This window comes from Puma concolor, chromosome A1 (genome assembly GCF_028749965.1).
Source record: "Puma concolor isolate L17-30 chromosome A1, mPumCon1.1.hap2, whole genome shotgun sequence".
NCBI lineage: Eukaryota > Metazoa > Chordata > Mammalia > Carnivora > Felidae > Puma > Puma concolor.
Genome location: NC_141667.1, coordinates 186,662,579 through 186,678,620, shown reverse-complemented (window position 1 = coordinate 186,678,620; position 16,042 = coordinate 186,662,579). Strand labels below are relative to the sequence as shown.

General features: G+C 33.3%; 1 long non-coding RNA gene across 1 annotated transcript in view; it reads left to right on the top strand.

Moving 5' to 3' along the window:
• LOC147584674 (uncharacterized) overlaps positions 1–12,791 on the top strand; it is an 85,061-nt gene extending 72,270 nt beyond the window's left edge. The window contains exon 3 of the long non-coding RNA XR_015255767.1: positions 12,729–12,791. This is a non-coding gene — a long non-coding RNA (uncharacterized LOC147584674). The remainder of the gene's footprint in view (positions 1–12,728) is intronic.
• Positions 12,792–16,042: the final 3,251 nt, after the last annotated feature.

Genomic DNA, 16,042 nt, shown 5'->3' with positions numbered 1-16,042 from the left:
GAAACCAGGCAAAGAAAATATCTCACTTAGAGTGGAGGCTTTATTTGTATGCCAAATCTTGGGGACACCAAGATGTCCTAGGTTAATGGATAAATGAATTTTGTTGGATCTAGACAGAGGAATATTATTCAAACATACAAATAAATGAGCTATCAAGCCATCAAGACATGGAGAAACCTTATATGCATATTACTAACAGAAAGAAACCAATTTGAAAAGGCTTATATCCTGTTTAATGTCACCTATATGACATTCTGGGAAAGGCAAAACTATGGAAAAAATAAAATGATCAATGGTGGCCAGAGGTTATGGAGAAGGTGCGATGAATAGGTTTAGGGCAGTGAAAATATTCTGTATGACACTACAATGGTGGGCATATGTAACTATACATTTGTTCAAGCACATAGAATATATAGCACCAAAAGTGAACCCTGATGTAAACCATGGTCTTTGGGTGATAATCATTTTTCAGCCTTCGTTCAATTATAACAAATGTACCATTATGAAGTGAAATGTCAATAGTGGGGGTTTTATGGGAGTGGGTGAAGAGGGAGTAGTGTATGTGGGAGCTCTCTGGATTTTCTGCTCTATTTGCTGTCAATCTAAAACGGTTTACTAGAATAAAGTTGATTAACTAAAAAAGCACTATTTTACCATGCAGCTACGCTGACTTTTAGGAATAGTTAATGTACTATATCAATATGATCACACAAAAGGCAAACTCCACTTTGGAAGGTTTTTGTCATTGTCCATAAGACCACATCTTTCCCATTATCGAGGGAGGCCTACCAAATGCTCAAGAGTGCTTTGATTTCTGAGTCAAGTATAGATTTTATAATTAATATGAATAAAAATATTACCACTATGACAAAAAAAAAACCTACCAAATGCTCAGAGCTAATTACCTTGAATTAGATTTAGGATGCATGATCTCCTTTTTATTTTTTATTATTATTTTTAAGGTAATCATAAAGAAATGTATGTTATTACTTTATCAAAACATTCTTCTAGAATCCTGAAATTCATTCATTACTGCATTTATAGATATGCAAGTAATTTTATATAATGTTCAAGTATATTGATGCTATGCATAGTGTTTCCAAAAATTTATGTTCATGTAATTAGCCTGTCTTTATAAAGAGGTGGAGTCATCATTTGCGTCGTAAGAGATTCTTCTCATCACTCCATCTATAAACCTCATATCTGTCTTCCCCTTCTCCCATCCCCACATCTTGCACATACCTCTCAGCCATTTATTTCATAGATTTTTAGGGTCTCTTTCACATTAAGAATATTTCTCTGGTTCCATTTGCAATAAACTGCATTTCCTGATAATCTTCAGGGAGTAAAAGTTGTTTGTTTATTTTTTAAAGTTTATTTATTGATTTTGAGAGAGAGATCTGGGGAGGGGCAGAGAGAGGGAGAGAACGAATCCCAAGCAGGCTCCACAATGTCAGCCTACAGCCCTCCCCGGGGCTTGAAATCATGAACCATGAGGTCATGACCTGAGCTGAAATTGAGTCCAAAGCTTAACCAACTGAGCCACCCAGGAGCCCCCAGGGGAAAAAAAAAGTTGTTATATGAATATCTACATAAACACACTATTTATATGATACTTCTAAATGTGAATAAAGCACTTTTTTCCCCCAATTCTAATGTTAATTCTCTGTAGCACCAGAAGAATTTAATTCTGGTTCTTTTGAAGTCTTACACTTTTAGGTTTATTTTGAATTACTTTTCAATCAGTGACACGTAGACCACTAGCCAGTAAAAAATGAAATGAGATATACCTATAAAGGTAAGAAAAAAAAGGAAAGCATGTTCACTAGTTTTATTCCTTGATGGCTGAGGTAATCGTACCAGTGAGTTTGTTCACTTCACATATAATGCATACAAAACCCAGGAGACCATAGTTAATAGAAAACCTGCATTAGACCTCACCTGCATGTTCAAAGAAGTTGGATTTTCCTTCTGAATACAAATTTTAGTCCAGAGAAAAGGAAATTTAGTTTCTTTTGCTTTGAGTTTTTCCCAGGCCTAGCGGCTAAATACTGTCTTTAAAATGTGTCAGTGGCAATATCTAAATGGGAAAAATTAATGAATTATTCTACCATGATTTTTAACCACAGCATGTAAAAATTAAAGTTAAGTAATGCATTGAAAAATCATGGCAAAGTGTCATTATTGAAATGCGTAGATGTACCATAACCAAATTTCAATTTGTACTTTGAAGGTTTGTGTACTAGAAAGCAGGGTCAGCTATTTTATCTAACATTTAAATGCATTTACTGATATAATCGTCAAGATCTAGGAACTTTCTCACATGCTAATGAGAATTACAAAAAACCTTAATTTCACGCATTACAAGTCAACATTGTTAGCACTGATACTGAAATTAATAAAAAAACAATTTTCTCACTGAAAAAAACAATGTAAAGAACATATGCAAAAGTCGATAAGGATATGCATATGCAAAAATAAGAAATAAGGATTTAATGAAAGAATATTATCTTTAGTTGAAACTCAAATGCGTGGCTTCTGGACCTACTTCTGACCCCACCATTATGTGGAAGTATAGCTTTCAGGAGATGAGGTTTTTATAACTTATAAAAAATTCCATTTGTATCCCTATAGATTGAGGACTGAAGTCCAGTGCTTCTTCCACACCTAAAATTAAAAAAAATAAAACTATGCATTCTTCCTACCTACAAGTAGGAACTTGCAGGTCTATAGGAAGAAATATCCACAAAGCTTTTAGACTGGAATCTTGAAACTCGGTGATTGATTTAATACTAAAATATTATTAAATTATATTTATTTCTTCCTGACCTTGAATGTTTGTGAGAAGGGTGTTGTAAAATAGAACTTTATATTTTCAAATTACTGGTAACTGCATTGGCAATATAACACAGTCTAAGGAATTATGTTGTCCATGGCCACTAAAATGTCATGCTAATTTAATGAAAAGTCACTGGTATTTCCTTTCTTATTTCAAAGTAGTAATAGTTAAATAAATTTTGTTTCACCATGAGATACTTAGTAACTCATTTAACCAAATCTTTATGAATCGCAAATTACAGTATTTTTGATTTAAAAGAATTCTCAATGTAAACTCCATCTGTAATTTATGGGTAAAGAAAAATGTTAGAAAATGAACAAAAGTCAGGTCATATAAGTAGAAATATAAACCTAAAATATTTTGCTGCAATATGGCCAAAAATAAATAAAAATATTCATTGAGTCCTGATTCATTATATATTTTTTAATATTCTAGCTAGAGTGTATATCTAGAAATGACTTGTGACATGGTTAGTGATTCCTGTTTGCTTTGTATTGTTAAAGAGATTTATTTATGTACTATACACATCTGCTGTATTTATTTGTTTTTAGTTTTTATGTAGATAGTTAGAAAGATACAGAGATTTCTTTCTCATTATAGATTTTATTTTGAAAATACAGGAATGTATAGAGAAAATATTTTTTCAAGTGCATTAGGCAGGCTACAGGCTAAGCTGCTATGACAATATCAAATATATTGACTTAAATACAAGTTTATTTTTACTCGGTAAAATACTAGAACAAGATTTTCAGCTTTGAGGGGATGATGGTGGTACTTCTGTCATCAAAACCAAACTCCCAAATTTGCTCTAATTATCACCATTTCCCAGAGAGTATGAAAGAAAAATGTAGAATCAAGAACAAGTGGCTTTATCTGTAAGGTGATGACCCAGAAATAATCCACATCATTACCATTTACATTTCATTGCCCAAAGTTAATTACTTGGCTTCACTCAACTGTTAGAGAACGAAGAATTATTATCTTTAGCTGGATGTTAACGTGTGCATATAAAATTTGGCACCTAAAAATAAGGGGTGAGTGGATGTGGGGAACAACTAGTACTTCCTGTTACATTTTGCTTCACTAGCCTTTCAGGTATTTAAGTGCTCCCCTTTTCTCCATGAAGAACAAAACCTATCTCATCACTAATCCTATTATATTATTAGATCCAGCTTTATTGATATCTGGGTTATGTACAGTTCACCAGGTTTGATGTGGCAGGTTTTTTTTTTTTTTTTTCTTTTCCATCTTACCTCCACCAGGCTAGAAAACTTAAGCAGCATACAAAAACCAGTGCTAGTGGATTAATGGGGAACTCATACACAGCTGATAACATGAAATCGGCACAACACCATGAACAAGTTGGTATCATTTAATAAAAATAGACATGCATGTATTCAAAAATTTGGCAATTTTACTGATAGGTGAGTTTCTTAAAAAACAAAAAAAGTCAGTGCACTTGCACCAAGGTAAATGTTTGGATATATTCATATTGAAATTATTTTAGTAAGAAGAAAAAGGAAGCTATCCCAAAAGTTGGAATTTGCTGGGAAGCACTTATATGGCTGTTTCTTTTAAGTTGTAATTTGTTCAGAGTGGTTACAGTTCTATTTTAACTGTTCAATTTTTATGTACCACTTATTATTAAATATTTTGAATATTTTCCCAGGAACTGTCCATCAATAGAACAAAGGAGAAATAAATCATGTATATCCTTATAAAATTGTAAAAGACATCACTGAAAACAAATGTACCATGGCTACATATATCAATTTGGATAGGTCATAAATATGTAATATTGAGCCAAATAAACAAAATGCACTGAATAGAGCACATAGTTTTATATGAATTGTATACAGTTCAAACCAAGAAAATGTCATATATATAAAATACATATATATATATATATATATATATTACTGTAACAGACAAATGTTTAAATTGTAAAGGAAATCAAATGGATGGGTAATAAAAAAAAAAAAAAAAGGCATGTCTGGTTAGAGGACTTCCAAAGTACTACTTATGTTCAAATTGTCAAGCTTGGCAATGTGGCCATCAATATTTATTTTAATATAACATTTCATGTGATAAATATATTCTAACTATAATATTTGTGCGTGATACATTTTGTATGATATTTTTGAAAGTGAGAGGATTTCTTGATAAAAACAGATGATCTCTCAACACAGTTTTATTACATTTTGAGTTACCTTTGTAGAAGTTAAAAGTGTGGTTGTTAATTATTATTTCTTATATGTGGATCCTGGTAGCTATTAAGAGATTGCTCCGCTCCTCTGCAAATATTTGACACACTCAACACAAAATCCAGGGAGACTCTATGCTCCCTGTTTGCACCTCTGTTCACCCACTGCTGTGATTGCCACAGGGTGAAGAAGGGGAAATGAATTATAGAGAGGCACAAGGGTGATTGCTTTCTCATCTTAATTCCCTTCCTGTCAGTCCTGCCTCTGCTGATTTAAAGAGAGAATGAGCTGGGATCAGAGCAAAGGTGAGAACCTTGGCCATATCTAAATTAAAAATTAAATTTAAAAATATGGCCAAACCTATAAAATGTAACTGCATTAGAAGTTGTGACTGAAAGAGCATTGCATGTCTCATTGGTTAAGAATGAGAGGGGTTTTTTTTAAATAAAAAGAATATAATGGATATATGAGGATTAATATGTCCTGATTATTTGCTTCATAAAATAGCTAAGAGGAAAACTAGAAAAGGTAAGTTATAGTATTGTTTATAAATATTCTGAATTGTAATGCCTTTTACCAAGATTCCCAAATTCCCTCCTACCCTAGTGAGTCAGAGAACACAATGTATACCACAATATTCTTTTTTTTTAATTTTTTAAAAATGTTTTATTTATTTTTGAGACAGAGAGAGAGAGACAGAGCATGAGCAGGGGAGGGGCAGAGAGAGAGCGAGACACAGAATCCAAAGCAGGCTCCAGGCTCTGAGCTATTAGCACAGAACCCGACGCGGGGCTCAAACTCACAAACCATGAAATCATGACCTAAGCCGAAGTCAGACGCTTAACCAACTGAGCCACCCATGTGCCCCCCACAATATTCTTTTTAAATGTGCATTAGTGATACAAATATAGCTTTGGGTAAAATGATCCTTCCTTACTAAAATTAAGGTCCTTTGTTTCTTCTTCCATTGTTACTGTCATTGCTATTATTATTATTTGACAGTTCTGCTCTACCTTAATAAAAAGCAAATTTAGAATACTATAAAAATCAGTCTTTAATGATGCTCAGCTGTAATAAAGTGTACTGAGTCACTCATTGTATAAAACTATGCATTAAGTATGTTAAAGAAGGGCCTTTTCAGGGCACCGGGGTGGCTCAGTAAGTTAAGCATCCAACTTGGTTTTGGCTCAGGTTGTGATCTCACAGTTCATGAGTTCAAACTGATATGCGGAGCCTGCTTGGGATTCTCTGTTTCTCTCTCTGCCCCTCCCTCACATGCTCTCATTCTCTGTCTCTCAAAAATAAATAAATAAACTTTAAAAAGGGGGGGGTGCTTTTCTTATTTAGCAATTATAAAGGTGATTTGTATTCCTCATGAATTTTAACTAGAAATTTTTTCATTTGGACATTTCTAGTGCATAAGACTATAAGCCTCCCTGACCTTCATAGTGTTTGTTTGCTTTAGTATATAGATATGAACTCAGACATGCTTATACAGAAAAAAAAAAAAAACCTGCACATTTATGCAGATATCAGCTCATCACTTCTTTGATAGCCATTTTAGAAAATATTTTACAGAGAAAAGCACCTCCCTCACCTCTGAAATATAAAGAAAATATTAAATATATGAAAATAATTTATTAAACTCCTATATTCAAAGTTTGGTAGACAGGATGATAAAGAAACCAGAGAAAAAGTATACTTGGTATTAGCAAAAAATAATATCTAAGTTTTATCAGAACTTGGATAGATAAAAACTTAGATAAAACACCTAAGTTTTATCAGAACATTCTCCTTAATATTTTGGTTAAGTTTTTCCACCGACTTTCTGCTAAGGAAGAATTAGATATAAATACCAGAATCACACTGTAGTTTATTAAAGGCTTATTGCATAGGGGCACGTGGGTGGCTCAGTTGGTTAAGCGTCTGACTTTGGCTCAGGTCATGATCTAACAATTCATGGGTTTGAGACCCGTGTTGGGCTCTGTGCTGACAGCTCTGAGCCTGGAGCCTGCTTCGAATTCTGTCTCTCCCTCTATCTCTGCTGTGGAGAATAAGCTTAGGAATTCCCCAAGCTTGCACTGATGGGTTAACAAGGCATAAAGAAATAAAAAGCCACAGGATGTGCATCCAAGATTAAGTAAACAAATTAGGTAAACAGGACAAAGATCCTCAGTATAGCACAAAGGTATAGAAATAGGAAATCTCAGGATGAAAATATCCAAAATTAGGTAAACAAGATTAGGTATTCAGGGTGGAAATGCCCCCCAATTTAGTACAATAGCAGAAAGCTGCATTCACAGGAAGGACCAAAATAGGTAAACAGGTAAACTGGGCTATAGACCACAGCAGGGTGAAGTTGCCCAGAGCAGAGCTAATTAGCAAAAGAAAGGTGCCTTGTTGACCCTGAGGTAGCAAGCTCTGTCTTTCTTGTCCCCTAAGCAAGTTTAGGTAAACTGAAGTAGTGCCTCATGTCTGCTGCACACAACCTTCCACCAGGAGCCAGGATTTTGTTTTGTATTGAACCAAATCCCTATCACTGCATATCTTCAAAACCCCCTTTCCCTCACACCCATGAGTTAATGTTCACAGTTTCATTGTCTCTTTGTGCACGTCCATCATGCTTATCAGCCTTCTGATCTTAATCCAAATGGAGCAAGGACCCTTACTCGGGCTCTAGTCTCCCCGGACATTAGCCTCTCTCACATCTCAATCCTGTGTCCTCTCTTTTGCTGGACAAGAGACAACTCCAGACCCAGACCTATGACATTCTGACACTTGTAGACACTCTCTCTCCTCTCAAAAAAAATTAACATTAAAAAAAAAAAAAAGCCTACTGCATATATTTTCTTGAACTTGTCCCTACACCACATAAAAGCCCTTCTTTTATTCAAATGTTTAAACGTTGGCCTAAGCCACAAGCATGGTCTTTCTTTCTCACTTCTGTTTTCCATTTCTCACACTTAATTAATCATTAGGGGTAATTGATTTTATCATCAAAATATTTACTGTTATCTTCCTCCTGCAAAGTAGTACAGGCCATTATCTTCCAACCCTCAATTACTACCAGACCTTTTAAATTGGTGTCTCTCCATCCTTGGGCCATCCTCTTCCTCTGAGTAATTCTTTTCAATTATCAATGATGATCATTTACAGACATGCATCTGATTACACATATTGCTCTGCTTAACAACTTCACATGGGTTTTGCATTATCCTCCAAGTTAAATAGAACTCCTTAATATGGCACCCTGGTCAATTCTGTCCCTGTTTTGCTCAAGTAACATCTCTCACCATATGACTTTTACATGTCTGTCCCTCTGTGCTCCTCCTCTCCATTGCCTTCTCTTCTTTCATCCGCTTAACCACTGCTTCTTCTTCACACATCAGCTTAAATGAGACGTCTTCCAAAGAGCTCCCCCTAAATTATTAGGGCACTGTCTCTGGTAGGTACTAACATGCTAAGAATATATGGACATTGAAGGAAGGTAGTGGAATAAAGTATTTTAGAGAGAAAAAAAAAAACATAAGAAAGGTTACAAACTGACTGGTGTATCCAAGCCATCGAAAATAAGCTTAGAATGAATGGTTTGAACAGAAAAAGAGAGTGAATGGTGTAGAACTTTGATAAAGGTGAATATAGTTTTGTGGATACCAAAATTTAAGATATAAAAGATGGATAAGTGAAAGGTTAAGATTGAATAGGTAAGCAGAACCAGATGATAATTTTGGGGGTTCATTTTATGCTACTATAGTATTTTTTGTATTATATTTTTGACACAGATACAGAGGTTCTTTTTATTTTAAGTTTATTTATTTTTGAGAGACAAAGAGAGACAGAGCAAGAGGGGGGAAGGGGCAGAGAGAGGGAGACACAGAATCTGAAGCAGGCTTAGGTTCTGAGCTGTCAGCATAGAGCCCAATGCGAGTCTTGAACCCATAATCTGTGCTCAAACCTACAAACTGTGCTCGAACCCATGAACTGTGAGATCTTGACCTGAGCTGAAGTCAAATGCTTAACCGACTGAGCCACCCAGGAGCCCCCAGATACAGAGGTTTTAAAAGATGTTCATAAAGTGCTAGGAGCCCTGTGGAAGATTTGGAGGGGTTTGAGTAGTGCCAGGAAAAATAGTTAGAACTTCCAAGCCATTTATAAATGTCTCCTAATCCGCATGATAGAAGTCATTACTCCTGAGAGTATTTCCTCCCCACTGAAAAAGATGTTAGAAATGTTATTTTTTAAAAAGCTTTATCGAGAGTCACAACAAAGATACAAGCTACAACAGATTATCAACAGATTATCGCCACATTTTTTCAGATAACTTTGAAACAACCTGTTTACTTTGGTTATTTGTAACACTAAAAATAATTTGACAATTATAGATCACTTGTTTTAGTACAGAAAATATCATATTTTCTTCCTGAACTAGTATAGAACTTTAGAATTAGTGTGCAATCCATATTTGTTGGGTTGCTGATTATGTTGGATAAGTTTCAAAATTTTATTACCTTTGATTTGCTTTCTAATGATTTTTATTTAATAATTCTTTTTCTTGCTATATACGAGAAAATAGACCAAAGAAAAGTTTTAAAATCTGTTTCTCTGACTCATAAACCCTGTCACTGGTTTCTAGTAATGATTTAAGGTCACAAAGATAATTTGTGTGTTGCTGTGAGGTATAGAACACTAATCTGAAGGCTAAAATTGTATTACCTAACATTTTACAAAAATTTAATAATTATTAAAGTTGACTTTCTGTGAGGTCTATAGATCTTTATGCTGCTATTTCATAAATGAGTAACCTGGAGCTTCCTTCCATGACATTCCAAAGACCACAAATGTCAATGGAATGGAGCCAAGAGGGAATGGTAGACAATTTTGATGACAATCAAAATGCATAGGGCAGTATCCTCTAACTCAATCCATTAACAACATTGCCTCAGATCTAATGAATTAAATGTCATTGAAAAAGTGAAACTTTTGTTAAAGCATTTCTCCTTATATAGAGTGGACAGATTTTTCATTTAAGTTCACTGTCCAAGTGACAAATTGAGGAGAGCATCCTAATGAGAGCATCCTATTTAGTAGCACATATGTAGAGGTCAAGTGTAACATTAAAGACGAAAATAGCATTATAATAATAGCTGATAGCTCACTGAGCTGTGTGCTCAGCACTAAATACACATAACAGGAAAGGGGAGGAGGTGATATGTGCTCAAGTGGCCATCTATTTAGCATCTATGGAATAAATAATCCATTCATGATTATTTGAAGGGCAGTGGAGAATTGTGCCTTTCTTGTTAAGGTGGTTAATTATACTTCAGATTTGTTTTTTATGGGAAAAGTAGTTTCTGTCTTTTGAAATTATAATATAGAGATAATTGCTGCTTTTGATTGTGCCCTCAGTAAATATTTATTGAGTAAATTAACAAAACAATAAAACTAATTTAGAAATAGATTATAAATAAATTATAAATAGCAACACAATATTTAATCTCTTCCTGTCCTTACCAGCCAAAAAACAACATAACAAAACAAAATAACACAGTTTTAATTTAGTTTATCTGAGCTATAACAATATTATCAACAACTTTCACAGATTTGTAAAAATTATAAAATAAACTTCATGGTGAAATCAAACTGGCCAATTTGATAAAGAGTACTTTTGGAGTTTAACCACATTAATATGAAAACACTGATTGTCAAGATAAACAATTAAATTTAATAAAGTCAAAATGAAATATTTAAGTAAGCACAGTCTTGGGAAAGAAGCTACTATATAAGGAATAAAAAAGTAAGTTTTCTTTCCATGTAGCAGTTCTGCATCAATTATCTCATTTAACTACCTAAACAATGCTGAAAGAAGAATATTATGCATTTTTTGCAAAGGAAGATACCTCAGGTGAAAGCTTTGAAATGAGTCTCTCAATACACATACTTTCTGTCCTACATTTCATGGTCTTCAGGTCAGCCTCACTAAATGTGGTTTGATCTCTCCAAAACTTCATGGTTCATCTTTGTTGTAGGTTTTTTAAATAGCAGATCCTGCATTCCAGAGCAATCATTTCCTATTTCTCCTACCTCTTTCACTGGACTAAGTCCTCCTTTAGTCAATTATTAATTTTTAAGTCCCTATTCTGTGCTAGAAAATGTAATTCTCTCTCACCAGGCATGTCTTAGTTAGTCTTACCAGTCATGAATTTCTTAAATTCAAAAGCATTCCCTGATGTTCCAAAGATAAGATGGTAGCCCGTCTATACCAGGGATTGACAACATACAGACTGCAATACCTACCTTGCTGCCTATTTGTACAATCCCTGAGCTAAAAATGTTTCTTTTAAATTTTTAAATGGGTGAAAAAGTCAAAAGAAGAATAATTATTTTTGTGCAAAGTGAACATTTTTTGAAATTCAAATTTCAATGTCCATAAATGTTTACTGGAACACAGCTATACTATTTATTAATAAAATTTTAATAAACACTGGAATATTCTGCCATGCTCAGAAATATCCATCAAGGACATGTCTAATTTTCTGCCTGATACCAGTGGTATCAATTTCACCATCAGGAAGCAATGAAGAACCTGGGTAATTTCTGGGATTTAAAAAAACTCATATCAGTGAAGACTATCCTTATATGAGGTAGATGAAAAGTGTGGTAAATAAAAAATGACTCTATGATGAAAAAGTCAGGGAATTATTAAAGAATCCAGGTTCATTAAAACAAAGAAAGATACATAAGCAATATGTAAATTCTGAGGCGATAGAGGGAATATTGCAAAGAAGGATATTGCCTGTGGGCATATGTGTGTGTGCACACGCGCGTGTGTGGTGTTGCAAACATATTATTTACTATTTGTCTTGCAAATTCATGTTTATTCCAATAATGGAATCTATTTGACAAACAAAATATAACTTAATCCTTTTTCATTATAAATTTTTGCATTTTCCTTAAGTTTTGTCATTTCAGGCTAGATTTTATTTTCCTGAAGATTGAGAATTAATCACTCATTTGAATTATTGAATATTCTAAAATACATAAGCAAAAAACAACTTAAATATTATGGTACAGTGCTAAGTGAAATAAGTTAATCAGAGAAAGAAAAATACCATATGATTTCACTCTTACCTGGAATTTAAGAAACAAACCAAAGGAATAAACAAAAAAAAAAAAGAGATGAGGAATAAAGTCTTAAAACTTTTAAAGGTTCTTAAATACAGAGGTTCCTGGAGGGGAGGCAGATGGAGAGATGGGTAAAGTAAATTAAGGGGATTAAAAGTACACTTAACCATGATGAGCACTGAGTAATGTATAGAATTGTTGAATGACTATATTGTACATCTGAAACTAATGTAACACTGTATGTTAACTATACTTGAATAAAAAAACCCAACGCATTAGGAACACTTTCAATTTAATTCCAAAATACTGCATTTATCAAAATACTGGACTTACATATTTTTTATTATCAATTTAAATAAATAAATTATTTTAATTTTCTGGTTCAGTGTTTCTATAATCATTTTTACACTGTGGAGGTTTCGTGTATGATAGTTTTTCTATACGAACATTTAATGATGGAGAGTAGTGAATCCAAATTTTAGTCTGTGACTAGCAGCAGAATTTTAACTACTTCAGTTTCCAATATCCAGTAGCTTATGTGTAATCCCTGATTGTATCTCCAGGTTTTTAATATTCTTCACTCCAAAAGACCTTGATCATAGTAATTTCCACGTTCTGCTTACAAGGTTAGATTTCTTATTTTATTTTAATAATTTAGAACTCATCTATAATTCAGAATAATGCATGATTGATTAAATAAATAAACCTAAATAACTTCTTGTCATATTAGAAAGGTGGAAATCAAAATGTATTCAACTGGTTCGATTATATTAAGTGTGGCAGTCTATTGTTAGATTCAAATTTATGAGACTGAACAGTTTCAAGGATTAAATAAGGTCAAATATCCTAACTTTCTGAATAACTTTAAAATTAATATTTTTTTTCTGATTAAGTTTTTTTTTTTTTTTTTTAAGAAGACCAAAAAATGTGCTCTCAACTGAAATACAGGTCATTGGATAGTATCCACATTTTTACTGTGTTGATTACATTATGTCTTCCTTTCAAAATATCTTCCTGCTGGTTTCTATGGAGATGGTTTAATCTGTATTGAACTGAATAGAGGATGATTAGTGTGCTCAGCATGATAAAAGCAGACACTATCTTCTTGCTTGGCCCTAGTTGATTAGATTGGGTCTGTTTAGAATTTTCTCTTAATGTTAGGATATTTCCTGACTTTACAGCATAGCACTTACTACTAAAACATAAGATTTCTGGAGTCACAAATGAATGCCTAAGGTGCTCAATGATGTTTCCACTCAGGGTAGACAGAACTCCAACATGTTCAAGGAATGCGTAACTACTGATATAGCCATTTTGCTTTCAATATCACAGTGGTTACACTCTTCAAGACTTCAAACTTCTCATCCTTCACCTGCCCAGACCAACTCTTGGTCAACAACATAAAGGAAATCCTCATGAAGACTTCTGGGACCAAACTTTGGGATAGCCTACTATTTTCCAGTAATATATTCTGCAAATTTCAGCTGCTTTTGAAAACTAAATTCCAATGGTTGTGCCCTCAGCTCAGAAAAACTACCTCTATTTCTGCTTGACTTACATTTTTTGGCCATAGTTTTGAGTGCATTAATGTTGAAATCCAGACTGAAGGTAAGGCCCTCCTGATTTGTCTCCCTCCTATCAAGCTTCAGAGTTATACACTACCTGTTTTCCTACACTTAAAAAAAAAGATTTGCCTTACATATTTGGTCAAGTTTTATGGTTGTTTACTGTGTTAGAGTTAAGTCCAGCACCAGTACCTCCAAAATGTGCTGAAGCAAAACTGTCATTAATTAAAATGTTATCTTACTAGTTTAAAGTCTAATAATTGCATTGTGTAATCTTCATTTTATTGTTTCAATCCCAAAATTGATACCAAAGAAGTTTTGATTTCATCTTATCCCAAAATGATGATGAAACATATCTATTACTGAATATATAATAAATATATATTCTAACATATCTATATCTATTCATTTCCAAGTAATTAGGTCTATTTTATTCAAAATTTTGTTTTGTATTTCTGCTTTTAGTGCCCTTTTTTATGAGAACGTGGTACTTAATATTTAAGTTTCTAAAACTTAAAGGTATTTTTATAATGGCTTAATATTTTGTGGCTTTTGGATAAATTTTCTTACTGCTTGAAAATAATTGTTTTTATTGTTTTATGGTACAAAGCTTATATATAGAGTTAATTATATTTAGGTCATTATCTTTATTCTGTCATCTAGTTTATCTTTCAAATTTGGAAATACTTATGCTAACGTTTACTTTTGGATTTCTGCAAATGTACATTTATCTATCTATCTATCTATCATCTATCATCTATCTATCTATTTCTTTATTGGTTTTGTATCTTTAACAGCTGTTATTTGCATTTTCCTTTAATTCTATTTTTCCTGCTAGTAATTTAATACATTCTATTTCTTATGAAAAATCAATCCCTAAAAGCAAACACTGTTCATTCAGCATTACTCTAACATTTGCTTTTCTGGAGGACACTTATTCACAATGACATTACATGGGAAGCCCCCACTCATAGGAACCCATTCTTACTTCCTACTGCCAATTCTTACTTCCTATTGCCAATGATATGAAGCATTTCGTTTAAACCAGTAACATTCACTTGCACCATTTTCAGAATTATTCTTATTCATAGAACTACAAATAATGATTTAATTATTCTGGGCATGTGTCTTAGAATTCATCATACCCTTTCTTGCCACACTGCTCCTTTGTCTTGGATTCTTTGTCAGTAACCAAAATGAAGAAAGATTGAAGAGGTTAGATAGTTGGAATAGTTTCTTCTCAGTTTATAAAGATCATATAGAACTTAAAAACCACAAGTCATGAAACCTAAGTGGGTTTTCAGATTTAGCTTAAAATGAAATAAGAACATGCAGAGTGATAAGCAATTTAATCAAATCTTATGCTCTCCTGTCCCTCCCTACCCTCCCTCACATATAGACTCACACAATATAGCTATTAATAAATAATTGTAAAATTATTCATAGCTTGAAATTTAAAATAGCATTGCATTATGTTTTTAAGAGTTCATATTAAATATATCAACTATAATATGATATCACAAAACATTAATGTTTTATATACCTTAGAAAGATTATAACAGATTGTTTTTTTCTAAGTAAATCTGTGTGTGATACATGCAAACAAGTTTTTAATGACAATTTCAATTGTTCACATTCTGCAAATTTTCATATGGTACTTTGTGTTCCCTTGTAATAAGTTTCTTCACAAGTAATTGAAGCTATTTATATACAATGTTTTCATAAGCAGTGACTTCATTATTCTTGATTCATTTGGGGAGATGAGAAATGTGCATTATGGCAATAGGTAGAAAAAAATAATTAAGTCTAAAATGAATTATGTCAAACATCAACCTCATATTAACGTGTTCTATCAATACTCCATCTTTTTTTTTTTTTTTAATTTTTTTTTTTCAACGTTTATTTATTTTGGGGACAGAGAGAAACAGAGCATGAACGGGGGAGGGGCAGAGAGAGAGGGAGACAAAGAATCGGAAACAGGCTCCAGGCTCTGAGCCATCAGCCCAGAGCCCGACGCGGGGCTCGAACTCACGGAGCGCGAGATCGTGACCTGGCTGAAGTCGGACGCTTAACCGACTGCGCCACCCAGGCGCCCCTCAATACTCCATCTTAATCAAATTACTATTGTAAATAATTCACAGTGTAGTAATTTAATAGCTTATAAATCTTAAAAAAGATATGACATTTAAGGCTTTCGTGCATCTATAAAACAACTTGTTAGACTATTACAAATCTAATGACAAAACACCTACTTTAGTATTCCAATCACAACATATATTTTTTGGGTATTGTTTTCCATATAAAGTTGAGTA